Source organism: Sciurus vulgaris (genome assembly GCF_902686455.1).
Source record: "Sciurus vulgaris genome assembly, contig: HiC_scaffold_570_arrow_ctg1, whole genome shotgun sequence".
In the NCBI taxonomy this organism is placed as follows: Eukaryota; Metazoa; Chordata; class Mammalia; order Rodentia; family Sciuridae; genus Sciurus; species Sciurus vulgaris.
Window position 1 is genome coordinate 467,356 of NW_027632454.1, and position 17,428 is coordinate 484,783.

At 49.2% G+C, this 17,428-nt stretch overlaps 1 pseudogene across 1 annotated transcript; it reads right to left on the minus strand.

Annotated features, from left to right (window-relative positions):
* Positions 1-1,338: 1,338 nt before the first annotated feature.
* Positions 1,339-4,836, minus strand: LOC306652755 (GDP-fucose protein O-fucosyltransferase 2-like; annotated as a pseudogene). Its single transcript has one exon. The product of its transcript is annotated as a GDP-fucose protein O-fucosyltransferase 2-like (transcript).
* Between the last annotated feature and the right edge of the window lie 12,592 nt (positions 4,837-17,428).

A 17,428-nucleotide genomic window follows, 5' to 3' on the forward strand; every position in this document is an offset into this window, starting at 1 on the left:
TTCTGATCCACAGAAGACCCATGTATTTAACTTTAAGGTTTTTGCTCAGGTGATGACTAACATGCACTTGCTGTGAAAATTGTTAATAGGAAAATAAAAATGTAATGGCTAGCTTTGTCTAATGTCTGTGAAATTCTCATGAATAATCCAAGCATAATTGTTAAGAGAAAGTAAATTAAATGAGATATAGTAACTGGGATAAAAGTTAATAAGTGAACATATTTAATAACAATTGTGTTTTATAATGTGATTATTGAACATTTTTTTTTTCCAAACCTCTTTGGTGACTACACCCTTCAAGTTTTGTTAAGTTAAATTAAATTATTTAGATATTTATTTATCTCTTGATCATTTCCAAATAAGATAAAAGACCAAAATGTTAATTGCTGAACATAAGGTTTATATTAACTTTTGGCTTCTTATTACAAAGGAACTAAAAATATTTGGGTTATTAATAAACATGAAAAATGTTTCCATAAGGGAATTTCTAGAAATTATAAACAGGGTATTCATAAAATATTGGTACAGGACACTACAAAATTTCTTCCTTGATTTTTCACTGCAAATTAGAGTTACTAAGACTCAAAAATCCTAATATGTAATTAAAATTACTAGAATTTAGCCTTTTCTTTAAATGACAAGATTTTCTTATTGAAAATGAAAGTTTTTTTTCACCATTTGAGTGATTTGCCTTAAAAAAATTCTCTTATCAAAATAATTTTTGTATTTCATATTGTCTTTTTTCAGGTCTTTTATTTAAAAAGAAAATCTATTCCTCTCCATTAAGAGAACTAAGGTTTGCTGGGCCTGGTGGCACACACCTGTAATCCCAGCAACACAGGAGGCTGAGGTAGGAGGATCACAGATTCAAAGCCAGCCTAAGCATTTTATCCAGGTCCTAAGCAACGTAGAGAGACTCTGTCTCTAAATAAAATCTAAAAAGGGCTGGAGATGGAGGTTCAGTGGTTAGGTGGTTAAGTTGAACCCCTGGGTTCAATCCATCACAGGCACCAAAAGTAAAAAGAACTTTTTTTCCCTATAACTATGTACTTTTATGTATTTGAACCTTGAAGTCTTTTAACTATCACTCTGCTTAAATGAATGATAGAGAGACCATATTTAATCAAGTGTTTTAAACCTTTTTGACACTTCAAACTTCCCTAAATCAAGTTCTATATTAAATCTTTCAGACCCTGTACTAACTAACTTCAGGATTTTCCTGAAAAAGCTCAAATGATGTGCCTCTCACTTTGTTTAAAAAAAAAAGTAAGCTAATTAGGATTATTTAAAATGCTAAATTATATGGGGAAGTTTTGTCAAAACTAGGTGATGCTGGGCCTGGGGCTGTGGCTCAGTGGTAGAGCGCTTCCCTGCATGTGTGAGGCACTGGGTTTGATCCTCAGCACTGCATAAAAATGAAGTAAATAAAAATAAAGGTTCATCCCCAACTAAAAAAATACATTAAAAAAGTAAGTGATGTTGTCACTTCTTTAAACTATATTTATCACCATATTACTGATAAGCATAACAAAAAGATCCCTCCAAAATTGAGATTCCTATAAATCTAATATGTAATCAGGTTATATTAAAATGTTGTAGACCACAGAAATAACCAAACCACCCGGTCAATTACTAGTTATAATGAACTCTCATCAGATTTTCAACCATGACCATTCTAAGTTCTTTCTTTTTTCTTTTTTTTTTTTTTTTTTGAGAGAGGAGCCCCTTTATTCAGCCCCCACACCTAGCAAGACCGAGGTCAGAGCAGCCCACAGCCAAGGGCCCTGCAGCCCGGCTGCAGCACCTGTGGCTCGCCCTGGTGACAAGGTAGGCTGCAGTATTCCTAGTGGCTCCTCGCCCTCTGGCTGGCCACTCTTCAGGATCACTCACAGTAAGTGGGACAGTGGGCATTTATAGCCAGAGAGGAATGTGAAAGGTGCTCAAACCCGTCCTAGGGCTTCAGCCTGTGGGAGCCAACTGCCACTTCTCCACCAGAAACAGCACCCGGCTGTGGCCATCCCCAGAGTTGGCACTTGGCCAGGCCTGCGGGCTGGGCCGCCTGCACTGGAGCTGGGCCAGGCTCCAGTGTTCACACTCTTCAAGGTCTTTCATGGGGTGTGTCCAGGGCCACTTGTGAACCCAGTTGGCAGGGGCTGCAACATGGGCTTCAGCACAGGTGCCAAACTGCTGTCCAGATGCCACAGCTCTGGTCCATCTGTGAATGTCTGTCTCCAATGAAGGAAAGATACACATCAACAGGGTGGGACCCTCACCCTGGGGTGGCTAAAACCATCGCCTGGGCTCCTGGTCCCTGAGGCTTTCAGGCTGGTGGCTCTGCCAGGTAGGGCCACTGCATCCTGCTGAACATGGTGCAAGCTGCCTCCTATGGAAAGCGGCATTCTAGTGTGGTATGCAAACACTGCAGCCACCAGCTCACCCTGGGGCCCGAGGCCACTGCCACAGCACAGAGCAGTGCGGCCATGGAGACCTCTGTATCCCCCTGGCTCAGGGCACTGCCCAGGTCATGAACTGAACTTTGCTCTAATTCTGATGAACGTCTTCTCTGTTTGTTGGCTGTGTAAGTGAAAGGAGCCTCCTGCTGCTCTCCAGCAGTGTGGCCCTTGCTGGCACAGGCTACCCTCTGCAGGAGACAGCCCAGGTGACACCTGCTTCCCTGGCATGGGCACAGCTTTCACCCTGGGCCCTGGAGGCTGGTCCCAGGCCCAAGACCCACCTCTTGCACCAGCTGCCATAGCACTGCACACCAGTCTCCACAGCCTGAAGCTGGGCTGCCCTGAGTTACCACAGGATGCAATCAGCAGTCCTTGAGTTGTTCCTAAACCTGGTGACTGCATTTTAGAAAGCAGCAGTTTACCGTGAGCTACTCCACCTTGAGTATAGGAGCCCAGGTAGGATGACTCCACACCTTGTTGTACAAGTGCACACCATCTGCCTGGCATGATCAGGCATGAGCTGATAAATAACTCACACCTGTCAAACAAAATCAGGAGCACCTGGACCTGTGGACATCCCAGATCTCACTAGGATGAGACATAGCAGCTTCTCAACCTCACCAGACACAACCCTCTCACCTAAGACACAAAGTGGGTCTTCTGAGACCAGACCTGGTGGCACCCTGACCCTGCACTCAGCCTTACCTAGAAAAACCACCACAGCAACAAACCTGCAAATCTGTCCCAGGCTTCAGCGGGTAGTTTCTCCTGCCTGTGACCACTAAGCACAGCTGTACCCAGGTGACTTGTCATGTGACACTGGCACTCCAGACCCTCTGCTCTGCAGACTCTGGACCTACTCTCTCAAACCTGACACACAGGGACTCCCTGATCTCCACGCCTCCCTGCCTGTGCACCTGGCCAGCCTCCTGCAGCCCTGCCTTACCCTCTCCTCACTAAGTTCTGACATGGTGGAGAGACAGATGTGTGGGGCCCCTGCTCCTGAGCAGCCCAGTCACAACAGAGCCTGCCCTCACCCATCAACATGAGCTCTCTGCAGCAAGGCAGTCCCATGGGTCCCAAGGAAAGTGCATCTCACTGACCCTCAAGAAAGCAGAGTCTTGCCGCAGCCTGCGGCAGCTGGAGACAGCATGGGATGGAGCTCTCAGCAGGCCTCCCTGGGCCCAGAGCCCTGGTGGGGAGCTCCTGGCGGCCCAGGCCTGCCCAGGTGCAGGGGAACAGGCTGCAGATGGCGAGCCCTCAGTCGGTGATCTCCCAGTGGCTGGGCTGCTCACACTGCTCCCAATGGCTGGCTTTCTCCTTGTCTCCACAAAAGTGGTTGTACATTGTCTTGGGATCCAACCCCAGGATCTCCCTTTCCTCGTGAATCCAGAAAGAGAATGTGGAGACCAAGGTGCCAATAAAATCCTGGCATGCCAGCAGATCCACTGGTCGATGATGGTGACTCCACCATCCTTGTGCAGTTCCAGCTCCTGCCAGCTGGGCTCGAATGCCACCATCCTGGGAAGCAGCTTTTTCAGCTCCTTGTACTCTGTCCTGATGGCGTCTGCGGCCACGAATACCTTGTGCAGCCGGTGGGTCTTCATGAGGCTGTGGATCTTCCTCGCCACCCCTCCAGGCTGGGCACATCCTGCTGGTACCCCCAGATGAAGTCCTTTCTTCTCAGGTGGACTGCAACGTATGGGCCCCCCAGTGAAGAGCCCGGCTCCTCCTTCATCTTTGTCCAGTCTTTTTCAAAGGGGATCTTGTCCAAGGTGTCCATGGTGTTGAGGTACCTGCTTCTGAAGGCGTCTCCTACCACCCGCAGGTGTTTGGCGAACAACATGCTCTGACAGGTATCCCACTAGTCCTTGCCCCCGTACTAGTTGTGAAGGAAGTTCTCGGCTCTGTCCAGCTTCATGGACCGGGCTGAAGTGTTTTCCAGGAGCACAGGTGCTATGGTGGACCTGGATCCTGGTCAAGGAAGGGTCTGCCAGACTCTTCGATGAAGTGCTCATACTCAATGACCAGGATGTTTCAGCTGAGACTTGGAAGATCAAAAAACTCGGACCAAGGTGTCTGGTCTTGGAGGATATCAGGACTCTGCCGGTGATAGAGGCAGCCCCATGGGGTCAGGACCAACGCCCACTCCTCCGTGGTCAGCAGGGTCTGCAGCAGGGAGGGCACTCGCATGCACACATCCATGCAGAGGTTGAAGCCCTCCAGAGGGCTGACATCATACAGAAGGTACTGTTTGCGGGATGCAGCCCAAGACAGGATGTCGGCGGCTGACTGGCGGGTCCAGAACTCCTCGCCTGAGGCCAACGCCCAGCGGCCAGGGTGCCACCCCGAGGAGGAGAAAGACTACCGCCAGCGCTGCCATGGCTCCAGTGGCAACATGCTTCCAGCCCTAAGTATTTGTTATCCCCACTTATTATTTTCATTTTTATTTATTTATTTATTTATTTTGCAGTGCTGGGGATTGAACCCAGGGCCTTGTGCTTGCGAGGCAGGCACTCACTCTACCAACTGAGCTATACCCCAAGCCGCCCCCAACACTTATTATTTTGATTCTTCTCTGAAGCATCTACAATCAGCTACAAAATCACCTGGGCAGGACATCCACAGTAAATACTCTGACAAGGACTGTGGTAACTTTAAGACCATAACACTGAACTGGGTAAGGACTTCCTGAAGAACTGAACTTAACAGAAGACCTGAACTCATGAAATGGCTAAAGCAGCATCAAACTCATCAAGAATTAATTACACGGGATTGAACTGATGAAGGATTATGATTTTTATGACTTTTTTTGTTTTTCTGAAATACTGTTGGTTCTTTTTTGCTTTGTTTGCCAGATTAAAAAAAAAAACAAAACACTTTTTTTTCCTGTTATCTGTGACATAAAACAATGTAGTAAAGTAGACCTTTGTAAAGAGAACTGAAATGCTTTCTCTCTATACTTCATCTCTCCAGGATTACAAAATGAACAGTGAGTGTTCTCATTTTGTGGCAACACATTTATTTGTATAAGCTCAGTAAGAATCGTTTCTTCACTTCAGAACTACATCTCCATCTCTTTTCATTTTTCATTTTGAGTCAGGGTCTCAATAAGTTGTTTTGGGCCTCACTAAATTGCTGAGGCTGGCCTTGAACTTTCAATCCTCCTGTCTCAGCCTCCAGAACTGCTGGGATTACAGGCTTGTGCAACTATGCCCAGTCAAGACTTTTTTAAAAGAATATGTATGCTCAATCATTATTCTTGCTGCACTTAAATATTTAAACCATGTTTAACCAAACTTATTTTGCAAATAAATTAGTCTTAGTTTGATTATATTTAGTAGAAATGAAGGTAATCATAAAGAGAAAATTCACATTTCAGAAAAAACTGTAATGTACCTGTTATTAAATTCTAGCTGTCTCTGATGAGTTGTACTAAAAAAAGAAAAGAAAATCCTACCAATATGTACAGCAGTTCAATTCACAAGAGCTAGATTGTAGAACCAACCTAGAGGCCCTTCAGTTGATGAATGGATAAAGAAACTTTGGTACATATACACAATGGAATATTATTCAGTCATAAAGAAGAATAAAATTATGGCATTTGCAGGTAAATGGATGGAGTTGTAGAATATCATGCTAAGTGAAATAAGCCAAGCCCAAAAAGCCAAAGGCCAAATGTTTTCTCTGATAGATAGATGCTGATACATAAGTGGGGTGGGTGGGAGGTATAAGTGAAGAATGGAGGAATATTGGATTGTGTACAGGGAAATGAGGGGAGGGGATTGGGGGTCGGAAAGGTGGTGGAATATGACAAACATCATTACCCTGTGTACATGTAAGATTACATGAATAGTGTGACTTCATTGTGTACATTCAGAGAAATGAAAATTTGTAGCCCATTTGTGTACAATAAATCAAAATGCATTCTTCTATCATCTATATCTAAATAGAGTGAACAATTAAATTTTTTTTAATTTAAAAAAATCCTACCTCATTGTTTTCACTGTTTGGATGGCTTGTTATTTATCTGCAAAGTATTTGAATACTTAATTCTAATTTCCACTGATTTTTGGCTTTGTCCTCCTAACTAATATTTCTAACTTTTTCCCACCCTTCTGACTTGGAATTATTGAAACTAAAACTGTCCTTTCATGAAGCCCTGGAAATTGAAGCCAGACGACTTAATACAGACTTCAGAGAATTCTCCACAGCAGCTTACCTATGGACAAATTTTGGACCTGTTTATGTCTATCCAGAAAGCTCACTGGGACACCTGATGCAACGCAAACCAAGGCAATCTGTCAGATCACCATTGCCTGCCCCACCCCACCGCAGATGCTACCAAAGTCCAACGTTTAGGAATCTTCCCAGCCATCTGACCTCAGACACAGAAACTACTTTGTAGACTGCTTCAAACCCTAACTTTTTTCTTTTGTTTCGACAGAAATGACTCTTTAAATACCTGTTTGCTTTCACCATGTAAGAGGCCTAATTCTGAGGGGAACCCACCCATGGCTCCATCTCCTGAGATGAGACACAACTGTTTAACTGGACTGACCCAGGTCTCTTACCCTCAGCTACTAAGCCCCATTATTTTCTCCTGTCACCAACCCAACTTTTAGTGCATGAAACATCTGGGAAGTTTTAGACAGGGGAAATGAAGAAGTTTGGGAAATGCCACCCCAAAATATGCCACTTTGGACTTCACAATGGGAGGGATTGTCTCTGAATTCCTTTATCTGTCTAGAGACAGAGTCTCCAAAAGGAGCTCAGTTGTCCTGAAACCACTGAGTTCAGTTTTTGCTTTCAGCTACTTACAGACATGGAGAGATGTTGAGTAAGAATGTGGACATTCTGAAATGTATATATGCAGACTAGAGGCACAGACTGAGTTCTGTATGTAGATGGTATTTCAGTCATAAATGAGATCAGAAAAGGGATGAGTATAGAGGGTGTCCAGGGCTGATCCCTGCGGAACTTCAACATTTAGAGGGAGGAGTGTTGTGAAGCAACCAGGAAGGTCCAGGAAGGAGCTCCGACATTCAGAGATGAGAGAGAAGAGAAGTAACCAGGAGATGAGGAGGAATAAGGAAGTAAGACTAATTGGGAGCACCCAGGAAAGTTAAAGAGAACAGAGAGTAATGTCCCAGGAAGTGAGGAAAACATCTCACAAAGAAGGCAGTGACCAACTGTGACAAGAGAAGCAAGGCCATCAGCTGTGAGTGAGAAGGGAGAACCGATGTCTTGGAGGTTTGAGGAGAGAATGGGTGAGCTAGTCTTCCAGAACAGTGGCAGTGTGCAGACTAAAGGAAGAAAGTAACATTGTTGGGTAGCACTGGGGATACATAGGAACAAATTTCCAGTGAGGACAGTCAGAATGGTTTCATGAACGAGCCTGACAGATGGAATCAGGATAAGACTTACAGACGTACAGACACTTCTGGTCACTGGGAACCTTCTCAGAGGGTCCTGATCTGCAGGACAGAGCTCCAGGTTAGACTGTTCACATCTCACACTCCTTCATTTTCTAGAGGGCAAGGGCTTTAGTGTCCAGATCCTGTCCATTTGAGGTATGTGGCCTAGGGTGAGTGACTCAGCCTCTGTAGATCTGGATTACTTCATCTGTATAGGGGCAGAAGTAGCCCCACATCCAATCAGTTGTTTCCAGACTGGGGAAACTGTACATACCAAGTGTCCAGGGCCATCCCGTGCACAGATCAAATGTGCCCTGGGTACTGTGTGAATTACACAGGGAAGTCTCTCTGTTGTAGCAAATGCCACACATGAATTGGTCATCAGGCCTCAGACCCAGTAGGAGGGTGTCTTTCTTTGCTGGTGGCCCCAGACAGACTTCCTCCTGGGGCACTTGGGGACCTGAATGACTTTCACTATGTGGGACACCATCCCTGGGAGTGCAGTGATGTCCACATTTCCCTTAGAACACAAAGGATATGCAGGGACTAAGCAGCTTCCAGAACCCTCCACCCCATGCCCCCAAGAAGAAGACATTATGTGGTCAAACCTCCCTGCAAGGCCCACCCCAACAGATGCATGTAACTTGGGCTTGAGACTCAAGGACAAGGGCTCCTCTAGGGAGCACCTTCTTGCTCCTGGGGCTCTACAGCACCCCAAGGTGATATGGGCCTCACTTGGCCAGACAGGATCCAGCTCACATCTCTTTATGAAGCCAGGGTTCCACTGGGTCAGCACCCACCCTTATGATCTTGTTTAACGTCAGTCACCTCCCTAGGTATCAAATCTAGACACTGTTTGGATTTTCTACCCTCCTAATATGTCTTAATGGGGATTAAACTTTTTGTGGGACATTCAGACCATCATGGGGTGGGGGGAACCATTGGACTTGCCGCAGTAAATGCAGCCCCACTGAGGTTCTCTGTCTCCTTCCCTATTGATGGCTAAGGCCTGACATGCACCCAGGACTCCCATTGTTTTTCAGACACCTGTGCTGCTGTCAGATCCACTTCCCTGAGATCCCATGGCCAGGCCTCTGCTCTGCCTCCTCCAGGGACCCACCCACTTGGACCTGTGTTGCCGTTCCCTCCAGCAGCTCAATTGGCAGGCAGGGTCACTGCTACAGGATGGTTGTTTCCCCTGCTCTAAGGATCATTGTAACTGATGGAGCTCGGTGTGCTTGGTCTTTGGGAGGCCTGGGTACCCATTTTGCCCTTGAGGGACCACCTGCAGCTTGCATCCTGCCTGTCTGACCTAGTCTTCTGCATGGGACTTGCAGGCCCTCTGCCTGGCCTTTCAGTTTTAGAGGTAGTGTGGAGTGTGCATGGAAATGTCAGAAGGCCTGCAGTGGACTTCTAATTTTTTCAGAGTGTCAGCAACTGAGTGGCTTGTCAGTAGAGCCAACACAGAGCAAAGGTCAGTAGACATCCTCTATACACTTCCCCCTGCCTCTCTGCATGTTTAAAATTGTCCATAAAAATAACAGGAAAGAGAAAAGAAGATCTATTTTGGTAAAAGGAGAAATGCATCTGAGAGGTTTCATTACTGAAATCTGATTGCACAGACTGACAGAAATATTCTGAGCAGCTCTGAGAGAGATTGCTATAAGGATAGAAGTGACCTCTCAGTCCCTTGGACAGGTCTCTTCTGCATCTATTTCACAGGGTGCTGTCCTGTGGCATTCTTTTTAAATTGTCTATTCTGATCCATGGAGGCACCGCTGGCAGGACAAGTGACTCCAGGAGAACAGGGCAAGCAGAGCTGGAAGGTCCTTCCTCCTTCCAGACCCTGGGTTCCTGAATCTGCTCAGTGCTTACCATTATGCCCCTCCTCTGCACAGAAACCTGAAGCAGGAGATCAATTGGGGTCTCCACCAGGGGGACAGCCTAAGCTCTTTGGGCAACCTCTGCTCAGATGCTGAGCTGAGGGACCTAGGAAATCCTGGCAAGACAGGACCCCCATCTTGGGGCTCCAGCAGCCCAGATGGTGCCGAACCAACATTCATGTCCTGTTCCCACTAACTAGTGTTTGTGATGTGCCCAGCTGAGAAACACCAACACCTAACCTTAAGTGCACAGTCTTCCCCTGGATTCTAGATGTGTCCCCCAGTTGTGTATTCCATAATCTGCCTTGCCACTCCCAAACCTTCTGAGCCTGGCACAGGTGACACCTATCTATTGGCCTCGCTCCCCAAATGGTTACATCCCCATCTTGCCCATACCAGCCAAAAGCTCCTGACCTAGCTCCAGAGCTCCAAGTCTCTCAGCACACCTTAACAGATCCTGACCAAATAGTTTTCAGCTGGGCCCCTTGCTGACTGCCCTGTCCACCTGGCCCACCCAGTACTGCAGCTCCCTATCTGCTGGAAACCTAAGTGGGGCTGCTTTGTCCCTCTTCCCAGCCACTCTGGCAGCTTCCCCCACATTCAGGGGAAAGCCAAAGCTTCTGGAGCTTTCCTGTGCCTGAGAGGATCTGTAGGGCCTCTGTGACCTGCCTCCTTCAACCCTTCAGCCTCCCAACTGCTCCTAACGCTCATGGGTGTGCTCCCCAGGTCTCTGCTTCTCCCTGATGGCCCCTGTGCTCCACCCTCATCCTCCTGGGTTCATGCTGGGCTCCCCCACAGCACCTCCTCTACCTCCCTAAGACCCTGTCCCTGGAATGGATCAGCATGTCAGGGACTCGTTTTCTCTTGTTTGTCCTCAGTGATGGGCATGCAGCAGGTAATCTGTTGCACCAGTCACATGAAGCAGCACAGGGACCTTAGGGAAGGAAGAACAAGGAGGCAAGGGGTGAAGCACAGCTCTGTTGGGAGCCACCAGACCTCTGTCCCCCTCTCGAGTGCAGCTGTCTTTCACAAAGTCATCTATGTGGAATGGAGCACATGTCAATCAAAGCCCCAATGTCAATTAAGAAAGACAGAACCACCTAGAAGATGACTTATGACATAAAGAAAAGAGGGAAAGCTGACACCTGTCACCCAGCCTCTGCCTTGCCGGCCCTCTGCCTCCACTTAAGCTGTGTTCTGACCCAGGACTCTGCTGCAACTGGTCCCAACCAAAGAGTTCTGTCTCTGACACCCTGGTGCTGGCTGCTCTTGTTTCCAGTACTACAGCTCTGAAATTTTTCCTTGAGCCAGAAAACCTTGTCCTGGGCTTTGCAGAGTCTCACCTGATGTCTCCAAAGTACCCGTCTGCTGTTACCACCACAGCAATAAAGGCTGCCTGCTGTGTGTGCCACTGTTCCCCAGCCAAAGAAAGTCACTGCAGCTAATAGTCCTCAAAACAGCACTCGGCATGCAATCTTTGCAGATAGGCAGGTAACTCCAGCACAGGTGTGCCCAGGGGACCATGCCAGCCTCCCAGAAGGCGGCTCCTCCACTGCCCAGGCAGCACCATAGGGGTTTGAGGGATGCACCACTAGGCTCACTTTGCAGTCTGGTCCTGCACTGCTGACAAAATGCAGGTCGTTCGTGCCCACCCTCTGTATGCCACAATAATGATGATGCCACCCCCCAGAGGGTGGCAGCTCACTAAAGAACAGGGCCTGCAGAGCCTGCAGCAGGACCCATTTCCGTCCCCATCCACTGAGTGCTTCCCAGTGTATAAGTAGCCCAGCCTCAAGCACTCAGGCCTGTATGCACACACATCACGTGCATACCACACAAATACCACACACACCACACACAAAACACACCCCATGCACTCACAAACACTACACACAAATACCACACACACACACACACCATGCACACACACACACCCACACACAAACCCATATCAAACACACACCCCAATGCACACACATCACATAAAATAAACACTACACTACACACATGACAGACACTAAACACATATCTCAGGTACACACACACCAAATATACACACACCACACAAACACACCAAACACACCCTGCACACACACAGACATATTAAGCACAGCATATACAACCCATGCACACACATCCCTACACACAAACCCACATCAAGCACACACACCCCATGCACACATCTCTCACAATAAACACCACACATGCCAAACCCACATACAACACACAGTAAACACACACATATCGCACACATCAAACACACATCCCATACACACCACACACACATACACAAACACCACACATGCACACCATGCACACAGACACACATTAAACACACATACCACATACAGCCCACCCACATACCACACACACCCCATGCACACACACCACATACACAGCACACCCTAAACAAACACACACACACCATAAACACCATGCACCTTAAGTCAGTGAAAAAGTTGCACAACTTGCCCCTGGGACCCTCCCACTCATTGAAGGACATCTTTAAAGGGTGAATCATGACTCAGATGCCTGAGATGCCAATTAACTCATGAGTTGGCAAGGGAGCCAGCAGGGTATCCCATACCTTCAGAGAGAAAAGACTAGGAACACACAGATGAGGTGCAAATGCAGGAGGAACTCTGCCTGGCAGATACTGAGCTGGTCCAGGTCCACACGGAGGGAGATCCACTGAGTCCACTAGGCAAAATTTCCATTTCAGTGGGAAGATGATCAGTATTGCTGAGTCTCAGAGCTGAATGCAGCACAAAGATGCAGGAAGGAGCAAAGGACCCCAGTAAGCAGCCAACAGCTGGTGAGGCCCAGCTTCCCCATGGAATGGCTCAACCAGCTTTCTTTCTGGCCTGGTTCAAAGTCCTCGACGACTTACCTCCACAAATTAGTTTAAAAAAAAAAACAAAAACTAACATCCCAAACAAATGATATAGCTAGGATCAAAAATAAGTCAAATCACCAAGCATAGAAATGGAGAACAAATGCTTAAGCAGGCCCTCAGACTCGTGTCCCAGGAGGAGGGACAGTGAATATCCTGCAAAATGGGCAGCATAAGGCCAGGTTTGCAAATCACTCCCAGGACGTGAGCTGAGGAGCACAGCCAGGCCAGGGCCCCAGACTTCAGAAAGGGCCCGTGGATGATGGTGAGGAAGGAGCAGCCCAGGCCAAGCACCAGAGTGCTGGTACCCAGAGCAGGGGGAGAGGACCAGAGGAGAGATGGCCAGACAGGGAGCCCTGAAGCCTGGCAGAGAATGCCATCAATGGTCAGAGCCTGCAGCAGAATTGCTGTAGGATCAGGAGGTCACCAAAGGGGCCACAGGGATAGTGTCAGGGACACACACACAGGTGTTCCAGGGCTCCTGGAGCAGTCAGCAGAGAGACGGGCAAAATGGCTCAGCCCGGCAGCTTTGCAGAACACCAGGAGTGGGAAAGGAGAAATTCCATCAAGAGACAGTGACAGAAGAGTGGTTATTGGTCTCCTTCGGCCGATGGGAGCAGGAGGGGACCAGAGAGGGTCCTAAAGGGGCCAGGCAGACATGAGGATGAAGCCCCTATTCACAGTCCCCAGCAATGCCTGGGCTATGGATGTCACCAGCCCCTACTTGGTGCAGAATTTTGGCCAACTCCACCTCGACAAACCTGCCTTGGGCTTTGGTTTGCTTTGAGCCTGCTGCCCTCAGCCTGGGGCTCTCCCGGTGAAGAGCAGTGGGAACTGAGGGAGATAGGCTTGGTGGCATTGAACCTGTAAGCACGCAGACTCCCAGGTAACAGGAGTAAAGGTGACTCTCCAATGAGGCATGAGCTTTTGAGTCAGAAGACTCATGGAGCAGGTACTCCACAGTGCCCAGCAGGACAGCAGTCCTGAGAACTTCTGCCCAGGTGACACCAACCACCAGCCCCCAAACAAGATGGAACAAATAATCACCAGAAGGCTCATGGCCAGACCTGTCCTGGAGAACTCACACTGACTTATAGGGTGGACTTTGGTCAACATTCATCTGAGCCTTGTCCCTCAAGAGAGGCAATGTGCAGTGTCCATTCCAGAGTCAAACCTTAGGAAAGCAGTGCCTTCTGTGCTGCTGTGGTGAGTGGCCTGTGACTTCTGAGCCTCTCGCCTTGGGTTCCTTGTCATCCTTGGATGATTTCTGATCATGGTGCTGGCTTCCATGAAAGGCTTTTCTCCAAGTTGCCTATTCTTGATTGGCAGGCACCTTAGCTGTGTGAAGCACCCCAAACAAGAAAGGTTTCCTAAGGAAAAGCCACTCTCACATCACATGTTGCAGCCCACACCTAGAGAGGGTGCTGGGAAGGTGAACTGGCAGGAGGTGGGAGTTGCCATACTCTGTCAGTTCAAGGTGAAGCCCACTGGGCCTCCAGAGGAAGAGTGACAGGAGACCGGAAGCTGCCTGGGAGGTCTCCTCACAGACCTGACAGCACAGTCTGGGTTTTATGCAGAGGAGGAGGAGATGTTGTCCTCCTGTGGGTTTCCAAGACCTCACATCCAAGACCCTGGGGTGGAATGTCCCTAGGTGGAGGGTTCCCAGTACCTGGGAGCTGGCTCCTGAGGACACTCCAGATGGATCCTTCCCCAGGTCCTTACCTTCAGCGCCACCCAGGTGCCTCATCCTCCTGCCAATTCCTTGACACCCTCCGGAAGGAACAGTTTGTGGGACATCCACTGCACACTCTGGCTGTTCAGAGAGTGCTGGCACTTATGTCCATTCAGCATCCTGCACTGCAGTTCAGGTGGCAGGGCTTGAGCCCCTTCCCAGACACCTCCACAGCACCTGGGTCTGAGCTGACCATTGTTACCCTGGCCCCATTGTGACTTTCCAGGGGAAGCCCAGCCACCCTGTGGAGGGAAAAGCCTGGTCCTTGTTCTTAGGGAAGCTATGGACATTGTTCTTTAACTCCCTGATGGCCAAGCAGCAATGACCTGCCCCCAGGGGACAGCGCACCTGCCTGCTGGATCTGTGCTGGTCACACAAGAGCTCACTTTCAGGGCAGGTTCAAAGATGGAGCAGATGAGAACAAGTGCAAAATGACCATATGGTCAGCAACACCAGACTGCAGCCTGGAATGTCAGGACAGTGGCAAATGCCAGCACACTGGCCTTAGAATACTGGCACTAAGACTGAACTCAGACTGAATTCCTCCAGAGTCCCGCTCAAGCAAGTCCCCAACACTCAGCCACCCACTTAGGGTGTCACAGATGCTACCAGGACATCCTGACAAAAGCACCTGAGAAGAAAACAGGGAAACCTGCTAACAGGCCACCAATGGGCAGCATGCCAAGTGTTGTCCCAGAGGGGACACACTGAATGCTCAGTTAACTGCAAGGATTTCTGGAACCTTGTGTCTCCAATATATCCTCCCATGCTGTGCAAATGAAGTGCTTCTGCCTATTTTCACAGGGATGCGACACAGCCACAGAGAAAGAGAGCTTCAGGCCACCTGGAGTGACCTTGGCAAGCTCCAAGCTATTGTCCTTCTGGCTCAGGCTCTTAGCACTTGGTTCAGTTCTTCTCCTGCTGTCTCTCTTCTGCTTCTCCCTCCAGACAGAAACCTTGCTCTGTGTGGGTGTGCATCTCCCCACTAGCCCCAGGCAGCAGCATGGCCAGTCCTTCTGGTGACCTGGTCCCATCCTTTTTCCATCCAGGCTGGCCCAGGATGGCCTTTTCCTGCAGTTGCCTGGGGTCCTCTGTCATAGCCAAGCCAGCAGCTCAAGGTCAGAGAGCTGAATGTGATTTGGATTGCATGGTGAGAGGCAGCCAGAGAAGCCACCAGTCCAGCTGAAAGTGCTCACCAGGAGAGAGTTCATGTGACTGCTTTGGAACTACAGGATCCTTTGGTATAGTTCATGGGTTAACACTTTATTTCAGTGACACACAGATCTTAGTACCCACCAACAATGATGTAGGCTGCACTTTACCACCATATTTCCTGGCTATGACTGCTCCTGGCCAGAGAAATCAGGCTTGCATGTTGCAAAGAAGTTAACCCACATAAAGTGGAAGCATCTCAGGTGTGAAGGTGCAGACATGATGCAGGCACAGGTGGGATGAGCGAGTGGACTGAGGACAGGTGCTAGAACTACGGTGGGCAGTGCCAGGTCCGTGGTCTCCTCCCACAGGACAGCTGGAGACACTGACTGTGTCCTGCTGCAGGTGCTTCATTGGCCCTCATGCAGCACCATGGCCTTTCCTGACAAAGTGGGAACTGAGGACAGGGGCCAGAACTTGAGCACATGATGACAATGTGAAGCATGGAAGGTGGAAGTTGCTGCCCACCTGACTGTGCTTCATGATGCTCGGGCCCAATCTGCCACCTCAACACCAGTTCCCCTTGTACCCTGCTCCTCTCTTCCTCTGACTTCCCCTCTGCCTCTTCCATCTTCCCTGAGTACCAGGAGAAGCCATAGCCTGTGTGCAGGCTGACTTGGGAGCAATGATCAATGGTCTGAGGAGAGGCTCATCCCTCACCAATGCAAAGAGGGAGAGGGCAGGCTCTGCCCAGCCCTGCAGGCCTGCCCTGCTTCCAGACACAAGGATCCTTGAGTGTGAGCTTATCCCCAGGTGCATGGGGTCCCTGACAGCATCGACACATGATCCCTGCTTACCCACAAAGGAGGGCTGGTTTCTCAGAAGACAAGAGTCTTATGTGAGCTAAAAAAAGCTGCTGGATCAACAACCCATGATTATCTGAATGTTGGTGGGGTGATGCTGGCTGGGCCCCCACCCTGCACATCCAAGGACTCCCAGGTAACCAGGACCCACTCTATGGTCATGCCCCAACTGTACCCACCCAGTTAACACTTCCTGGGTACTGTGGGTTCAAACCCAGTGAGCCAGGCAAGCCCCTCCTCACATCTGGGTGGCATCACAGCTGCAGGTATGGAGGGTGCTGGGAGACACGGGAGGCTGGGGGATCTTCTGTCTCCACCACGTGGCTATGCACTCCCAGCCAGCCACAGGGTGGGCTAGAAGGAACTGTGCTCCCTGAGAAGGAGAAGCACCCATAGGTGACCTGGGGCTCCCACCACCACGCTATCCTCTGCCCCTGTCACAAGTTCAGAAATACTGCTGGCCCAGCCTTGTCCTCCACCCTCAGCACATGTTCAGAGAAAAAGGCACACTAGCCCTGTGTGCAGAATGACACACTGACATCTGCTTTCATGGTCCATAGCAAAAGAGCCCTTGATGACCACCTACAAAACCCCTCTAGCTGGTCATTGCTGTGATCAGACTCTGCCTGGTGGGAGGTCAGGGGCTCGAGCCTCCTTCAGAGGAGCTGGCAGAGCTTGCTCCTCTCCACCACTTCCCTCCCAAGATGCAGCATGTGCAGGTGCAAGTGGAGGCTGGGGCCTAGGGGCTGTAGGCAGAAGGAGTTGGTTCTCTGAGCTCATCCTGCCAGTCCCAGATCCTTCCCCTCCGTGATCCCACTTGAGGGAGACAGGCCTCTGTTGTGCCGCTGTTCTTGACATGGTTGTTGGAGATGATGATGCCTGATGTGGAGCCACCCCCAACCCCATCCACGGTCTTCCAAGCTATGGTATTATGAAGCACCCCACCACTCAGAGCCATGGGTGAGGCATGATGCCCTGGTGCACTAGTGGCCATCTGCTGAAGCTGCCCCTCAGAGGAGATCCCCACCCCATGGG